The sequence below is a fragment of the Amblyomma mixtum genome, chromosome 3 (assembly GCF_055824585.1).
Source record: "Amblyomma mixtum isolate Tamu chromosome 3, ASM5582458v1, whole genome shotgun sequence".
In the NCBI taxonomy this organism is placed as follows: Eukaryota; Metazoa; Arthropoda; class Arachnida; order Ixodida; family Ixodidae; genus Amblyomma; species Amblyomma mixtum.
In genome coordinates this window covers 416,209,078-416,217,072 of record NC_143014.1, presented here as the reverse complement: position 1 = coordinate 416,217,072, position 7,995 = coordinate 416,209,078, and the positions used below count along the sequence as shown (strand labels likewise).

The 7,995-nt window shown below is 45.5% G+C and overlaps 1 pseudogene; it reads right to left on the bottom strand.

The window, feature by feature from the left end:
* Positions 1–834: 834 nt before the first annotated feature.
* On the bottom strand, positions 835–1,471 carry LOC149357752 (uncharacterized; annotated as a pseudogene).
* Positions 1,472–7,995: the final 6,524 nt, after the last annotated feature.

Below are 7,995 nucleotides of genomic sequence, written 5' to 3'. Positions count from 1 at the left end.
GTGTTGAGCGCATAATTTCTTAGTACCACTTTTTTCACTTCTGTATCAATGCACATTCTTAGCGTACCTCGCTGTTTGACCACAACCATTTCACTGCTGAGTGGTGTCAGCTCTGCGATTTTTTTCAATGAATGCCTTCTGTTTCATACCTGTAAGAACTTTCTTGACTTCATCCATGAGAGCACAAGGGATCATTCTTGGGTGTTTGCTTAGTAAACTTGTGCTCTGTTTTGTTTTATGTCAACTTTGTATTAAAAACGTTTGATTCATCCTATGCCTTAGAAGGTATCTTCCTTCGTACTTGCCTTGACTGCATGCAATCTCTTCAGCAGATTAAGTAACTGGCAGGTGTTCGGTTCTAGCACTGGCATGACATCGAAATCGACAACTAGAAATTTCGGTTCAGTTGGTTGACCCCTTACTGCAGATGTTTCTCTGCCTTCACTCATCACTTGCATCTTACGGTTGCTGCATGTTGAAAGTCTTTTTACAGCGAATAGATGTCTGTGAAGTCCCATTGCTCACACTTTTTTTCAGTGGTAGTAAATTTTACTGTGCGCGTGTGTCCAGCTTCATGGCGAATGTGGCACCACCGCTGAACTCATCTTTTTCTTGCCACACTGTCGTGCTTTCTTTTGTCTTTACCGTCGATGTGTACTCCTGTGGGTCTCCTAGGTCTTCACTGGAATGCAAATGGTGCCAATATTTTTTTCCATCTGTCTGGCAAACTGTTGTAAAGTGTCCTTCCGTTCGGCACCTGTGACATCGTTTGCCATAAACTGGGTGTTCTCTAGGTTAGTAATGGGCTGCACGAAAATTGCGGGCGCATCTTGGTCATCCCGACTTGCTTAGGTATGGTGTTTTTACATCCGTGACTGTCCTCCTTGAGCGCGCGTCTTTATTATTTATTTCGTCAATCTTTTTGGTGTCCTTGACAGCGATTCCTTTGAGTTGCATCGATGCTTGCTCACTTGCCTTACATAAGTTGATGGCTTTCAGAAGATGTATGGTAAGATAAGTCAGCAGCCTCTCTCGCACATCATTGTTGGTTATGCCGATAATAAGGCAATCTCTGAGTAGCTCATCAGTCAGGTCCCTGAACTGGCCTGTCTTCGCCTGCAGTCTCGCTGCTGTCAGGAACTCGGCGAAGGGCTCACTTTCCTTTGCTTCATATGGTTAAAGTTGCAGCATTTGTAGGTATGGTTATTTTTGGAGTGCAGCGGTCTTCAAACTACTTTGCTTGATAACCTATTTTCTTATCATACTCGCACAGCTCGAGATTTCAGAACGCTACTTGCGCATCCGGTCTGATAAGAATCATAAAGTTTGCCACTTGTACTTCAAACAGCTTCTTGTGAAGTTACATCATGGTGGCGTACCACTTGCAGCTTTGTAGCCAGTCTTCCTACACATATGGCGACAGTAATGGCAGGTCGAGCGCCTTCAGAGTTTTCAGAGTGCCATCCTCCATGGTTTCGAACTCTAAAGTTGGCCCACTTCAAGTTTCTTGCTTTTGCTATTTCTTCTTCGCCGATTACTTCTTGTTTTGCGCTGCTCGTCTTCTCTTTTCTTTATCTTGCAATATCGCGCGTCTCACTCCCTATAAACAGCTTTTATGTATTTATACATAGTGGGTTGACATGACTGCACACTTAGGTAAGTAATGTGGCCATCGTCTGCTTAGCTCCCCCTCAGGCTGGGCTTGGCTTTGGCCAGCTGTGGCTGCCTAGACAGCATATACATCAATAATCCATGCCTTTGATTGTAGCATGTTAAATAATAAATTTCAGAGACGTTATTATATTTCATGTTTTATTGTTTCATTGTTCACTACATTTTCTTAGGGCACAAGTTTGCTCTCATCAGGCAGAGGCTGTTTCATGTGAAAATCTATATGCTGCCCAGTGCAACTGTATTGCACAAAGGAAATGAAGCAGTGTAATTGTACATTCATGAATTATTACTCACAGAATAAAGTGAAATATGTGTGCCCCATCGTCTTGAAGGAAGTTCACCAAAATTAATGCCAATATTACGTTTTGAACTTATTCCGCATGAGCCAGCAATGAAAGCATTCTCAACTATCAAGTTCCTATGTTACGTGCTGTGTGTATCAGTTGCTTGTGTACACGGCATAGCATAATTTGCAGTATCATTACCTTGCATCATATCATGTCATTTATGATTACTTTGTTAGGCGTATTGTCCAAGAAAATGTTGCAGCAAAACATGTAAACGTTGCATGCAACTGTTAAACATAGCCTGCACCATCACTGAATGTCCATGCAAGTGTTAAAAATAGCCTGCATTATCACTGAAGGCTCTATCAAGCATTATGTACTTCAAGTTCATGTCCTGTGCATTCAGTTTATTTTACAGGATGTGGGCCAGCTGCAAGGCGCTGCACAAGCCGCTGTCTGACCCAGCAGTGAGTTGCAAGTGAGTTCGCTCATTAAAACAGAATTTAAATTGTTTTGACACGATGCAAAAACAGATAGGTACATTCATAATTGTTAACAAAAATGTATCAGCAATTAACAGTGAACATGCGTTCAGAAAATGAATACAGAGAGGTGCCGTTGGTATGATGTTGCAAATTTATTTATTTACTCATGCGAACCCTAATGTCGGGGTCATAACTAAGAAAAAAAATTAAAAATTGTTCTCATATAAATGCAGTACAACAGAAATGAATGTGTACATAAATTTCACTGCTCAATACGGATGAAAATAATGGCAGAATACACATCAATATGCAGGATGGTATGAAACACTATGGCACATTGTACACCAGTGTGTAAGACAACACCACTTCACTGCACTACTACACTGTTGTTGAGACTTTACACAGCTATTTACACTATATTTAGACATATTCACACATTCCTTCCTCCTTTTCTGTTCGTGTCGTGCTCTAGCTTCTTGAGCTCCAAAAGCCGGCACCTTCCCTAGAGCTCCAAGTTTCGAGCTTCGAGGCCCAGCACCTTTTCCTCTGAGCACTCCACCTCTTTATTTGTGTACAGCAAATCCTTGGCAGCACCAGCTACATCACCAAGCTGATGTGCTAAGGCACCATATTTGCCAAATGTATCAATAGCAGCTTGCGCCAACTTGGCTGCTGCTTCTGCTACTCAAATTAATGTATCCAGATAAGCCTCAGCACTCCTTTGTATCTCTTTCAAAGTGGCTGCCTCTAGTTCAAAGTTTTGACGATACAACTCGGACTAAATGCATTTGCAGGACGTGCTGACGTGACCGTGACTGGCTCTTAGAGGCTGGCCGCCTCCCACCTCCCTGTTGTCACGTGTGGACTGTGACAGCTGCTCCTTGTTCGTTGGTGAATCCAGCTGCCCCACGGGGCAATGTTCAGGTGGCTGTGGAGCTGTTCCCGGAGCAGCAGCAGCTGCACTGTTGTAGTGTGTCACCACGACAACGTCCTTCAACGTGAACAGCAATTCCGCAGGGTCGGCCTCGCTACGATGCTCCCAGTACACATCAGTGGAGCTGCTCACTGGGAGGTTCACCTCTGAGGCCTGGTGAGCCACTCTTGTGCTGGCTCTACAGCTTGGGCAGCATCACTGCGCAAAGGCATGCGGCATTCATGAGTCACTTGCACCGAGTCAACAGCAGGCTGTGTCGTGCAATATACTGCTTCTTTAAAAAGCCATACAATGGCATTGAAACACCCATTGTGCACTGCCTCTCCAGGTCTAAGAGCCATAACTCTTGGCGCATGTGCTGATTCCAACTGCTTCTTCTAAAACAAATACTGGGGCATTGAAACCCAGATCGTGCACTGATTCATCAGGTCTAAGAGCCATAATTCCAGGCGCATGTTCCTATTTCAACTGCTTCTTCTAAAAGTCATACAATGGCTTTGAAACCCAGATTGTGCGCTGCTTCTTCGGGTCAAGAGAAAATAACTCCCGGCGCATGTGCCGATTTCAACTGCTTGTCCTAAAAGCCATACAATGGCACTCCTACAAAGACTGTGCACTGCTTCTTCAGATCTAAGAGAAAATAACTCTCTTAACTCATGTGCTTTTTTAAAAGTCATACAATGGCATTGAAACCCACATTGTGCCCTGCTTCTTCAGGTCTAAGAGCCATAACTCCCGGCGCATGTCCAAATTTGAACTGCTTCTTCGAAAATCCATACAATGACATTGAAACCCCCCTTCTGCACTGCCTCTTCAGCTCTTAGAACCATAACTCTCAGCGCAAGTGCCGATTCGACTGCTTCTTCTAAAGTACATGAAATTACATTGAAACCCCCCTTGTGCGCAGCCTCTTCAGGTCTAAGAGCCATAACTCTCGGCGCATGTGTCGATTTCCACTGCTTCTTCTAAAAGCCATACAGTAACATTAACACCCCTATTGTACACCCTCCCACTTTTTAACCTGAACGCACGAGCATCGACTGCCCAGTGCAGCGGTGCCGAGGCGAAGCATAGCGGAAATAGGGAGAGGGGACGAGCATGCGCGCCGATCATGCCGCTGTAGCTAGCGTCGTCTGCTTGGCTGTTCTGCTGCGTGCGAAGCAACCCCTGCGAAGCAAGTGTTGTGGCAGAGTTCTGCGATTTTGTTTCGTGCTCTATCTGCTGTGTGTTTGTGGCTCCGGGATGGTGGAAACGCGTAGCTTTCCAAGCATGACTCCGGCGGCGAAAGTCTGAAAAAGCCGCCGCGGTGGCTCAGTGGCTATGGTGCTCGGCTGCTGGCCCGAAAGACGCGGGTGCGATCCCGGCCGCGGCGGCTGAATTTCTTTGGAGGAGAAATTCGAGGCCCGTGTACTGTGCGATGTCAGTGCACGTTAAAGAACCCCAGGTGGTCGAAATTTCCGGAGCCCTCCACTACGGCGTCTCTCATAGCCTTAGTCGCTTTGGGACGTTAAACCCCATAAACCAACCAACCAAGTCTGAAAAAAAAACATAGCTACTTTATTGTGAAGGCGGGACGCATTTCCAAGCTAGAAAGTACGTGCAGCATTGTTCTGAAAACGCTTCAGGCCATCAGATTTTATTATCGTTGTGGCAAGCTGCAACAGCTTGCTTCACAACAAATAAATTTGTGTAGGTTTGGGACGAAGCGAATTAAGTGTCGGAGGCAACCGAACATGCGAATTTCACCCCCGCATACACAGCTTGACCAGCGTATCGAGTCCGTGCAGGCACCTACAGCTGTACGCTCTTTAATCAAGCCTCCGCGGTAGCTCAGTGCTTATCTGAAAAAAGAAACTGCGTCTTTGCTTACAATATTTTGAATTATATGTGCCCATTTTACTCTTTTTAATATCGACTGACAACAACGCAATACTCGCTTCAACTGCGTCTTAAGCAAGACGCGGTTTCAACGAATTGCGGCGAAAGCCAGCCGGCGCCGGGCTCTGAAACGGTGACGTTGAAAACCGCGGATGTGCATTGTACATTGCACTAAAGGAATCACATTACGCAGCTGGTCGAGGGTCCTGTGTGAATATACTGCAATGCACGAAGCTCCTGGCGTCGGCGCGAACGAAAGTTCACACTGTCACAGAAGTTTGTCAAGACATCTGTGCACTCAGCGCAAAATAACCGCTCGCTACCCCACCAGATGAAATCGCGTCCACCTGGGAATGAAATAGCCGTGTTAATGCGTGATGCTTGAACCGGTGCTTTAATGCGCGAATTAAAATGACAGTGGCGCAGAGTTCGACTTGCCAACACACTTCCCAATGCCGATTCTGGCTATCATCAACGCCAGACTTCAAGCGAAGCTATGGACGCGGTAGGAGGAAGTTGGCGCTTACTGAAAGTACCTACATTTGGTAAAAGATCAGCAGAGAAAACAACGCAGCAGCTGAAGCTTGCCTGTTGAAATTTCACACGCAAGATTCGTGACAGATATACCGATATCAAGAATGTACGCATAGCAAACGATGCAGCAGCTCGACGAGCTCGCCCGAATCAAGATGGAAACCGGAAGTTGTGGGCCGGTGTTGCCAGACCACCAAGCAATTTCGCATATCGTTTATTGTGGGCATGGAGGAAGGAAACCATAGGAGAGGCCCTCGCTATCCGAGCTGCGTTACAAAAAACGTGCAGGAAGTCACGTGGTTTCGCAAGGCCTACTGGGATTTCTTGGCCGATGGCGCAGCCAATAGCAGCGTTGAGCGCAGCGGCGTCGTCTGCTTCACGCATCACCCATGTCGGCAGAGCCGGTCGAGTACAGTTGGAAATTCGCATTTTTATTCAATCGTTGTGGTCCGCGGGAGGCACAAAGTTCCAGAGGCCTGTAGTCGGTGCTGGTCTTCATTGCTGTGCTCTTAGTTCATTCAGGATGCCGTCTTGTCGAAAGCGGTTGTTTTAGAAGCCCGCGATAGCTTTCTCTGAAAAGGTTTGGCGCTGCAGCTTCGCTATTCTCTTTCGTCTTTGTGCGGTTGCGTCCCTCAACGCTGCTAGTCTTGTTCCAAGGAGAAATTGACAGTGCCGACGGCTCATAAAGCGATAGACGACGGTTGCACGCTGGTTTATGGTTACAGCAACGCGGGAAGAAAAAGCCATTTGCGAATCGGCGCTTGTTTTGTGTATGTATACGTGTTCTATTTTTGTGTATTTTTCCCGCGCTGTTTTAACCACGAATAAATACAAACTCGTCCAGACCGTGTCCTTGTAAGTATACCCGTTGCGTCTACATTCCCCTATGCATGACGGTCACAATTGTTGGCGACCGATATGCGTGGGCCGCGGTGTGCTCACCAAAGCGTGCAGTGCCAAGAAAGCCGCGCCGCATCCGATGGTATCCGTCACCAAAGCGATACGCGAAGCAGTCTGAAGCGTACCATATCTGTTTACTGTACGCTGTGCGAGCGATATGTCAACTGCGTGCAAGTTTTCTCCGATATGGACCCAGTGGATCGACCGACCCGCGCTGCTGTCTCGATCGAGTGCTGTTGTGCCAGCGTAAGGACACATAGCCGGGTTTAGGAGGCGCAGTGTTAGGTTTAAAACATTTGCGCTTAAGGGTGGTGAAGTGTAAGGCCATGCCATTGTAATATTGAGTGTACCTCGCAACTTACCGTTTACCGAGATGCCGAGTCGACCTGCGACCACCTCGCCGAGTTGCACTTTCTTGCATTCAGTTGATTAAACGCATTAGTGAAGTCCAAAATTTGCAGTTTATTGGACAATCAAAATATGAGCCTTAAAAAGGATTGATACAGCATAGGACTTATTACAAAACATAGTTTGCTACCTGAAGCAAGCGAAATCTTCTAATAAAAGTGATAACACTCGTGTATGGAAGGAGAACACACATAAAAAGGATTCAACAAAAAGACTAGAAAGAAGAAGAAATGCACAACTGAATTAGATCACTTTGCAACCATGAACTATTCGAACAGAAAGAGTAAAACATATATGAAGGCAGTAAATGAGGGCTTTGAGACAGAAAAATATTTGTGGACCGATCTTGCCAAATTGTGTGAAAGCTTTCATTTCTCGGTAGTTGTTTCTGCATCACAAAGTTGATAAAATTTAAGCAATGTAAATGCAAAGTAATTGGAGCACTGTGTGGAAGTTAGTTGAAAAATTGGTAACAGTTGTCACAGCTGGTGGAAAAAGTGAATCATTTCCCTCCCTTCTGCTTCATGTATTACTTTCTGTAATATATGTAAAGAAAGAGAATACCCTGCTGACACTATTTCTATTCTTGCATTGTTGTATTCGACTCTTATCTGCCTAGCCTGGAACAGTATAGAAATAGCATAGTTTTCTGTCTAATTTTCTGTTCTGTTTGTTGTGTGCTATGTGGTACTTGTGTGCACATGCTGTTTTATATTTGTCAAAACCACGAGCCAACCAACATAGTCTGCACATAAGACGGGCATTTGAGCTGTGCACAACTAAGGCATGATGACAGCTAAAGAATGATTAATATAGTGTACAAATTGCGGCTGGTAGAATCATAAGTTTTTCCTATGTATGCATATGTACCAAGTGCATGTGGAAAAGTGTTTTC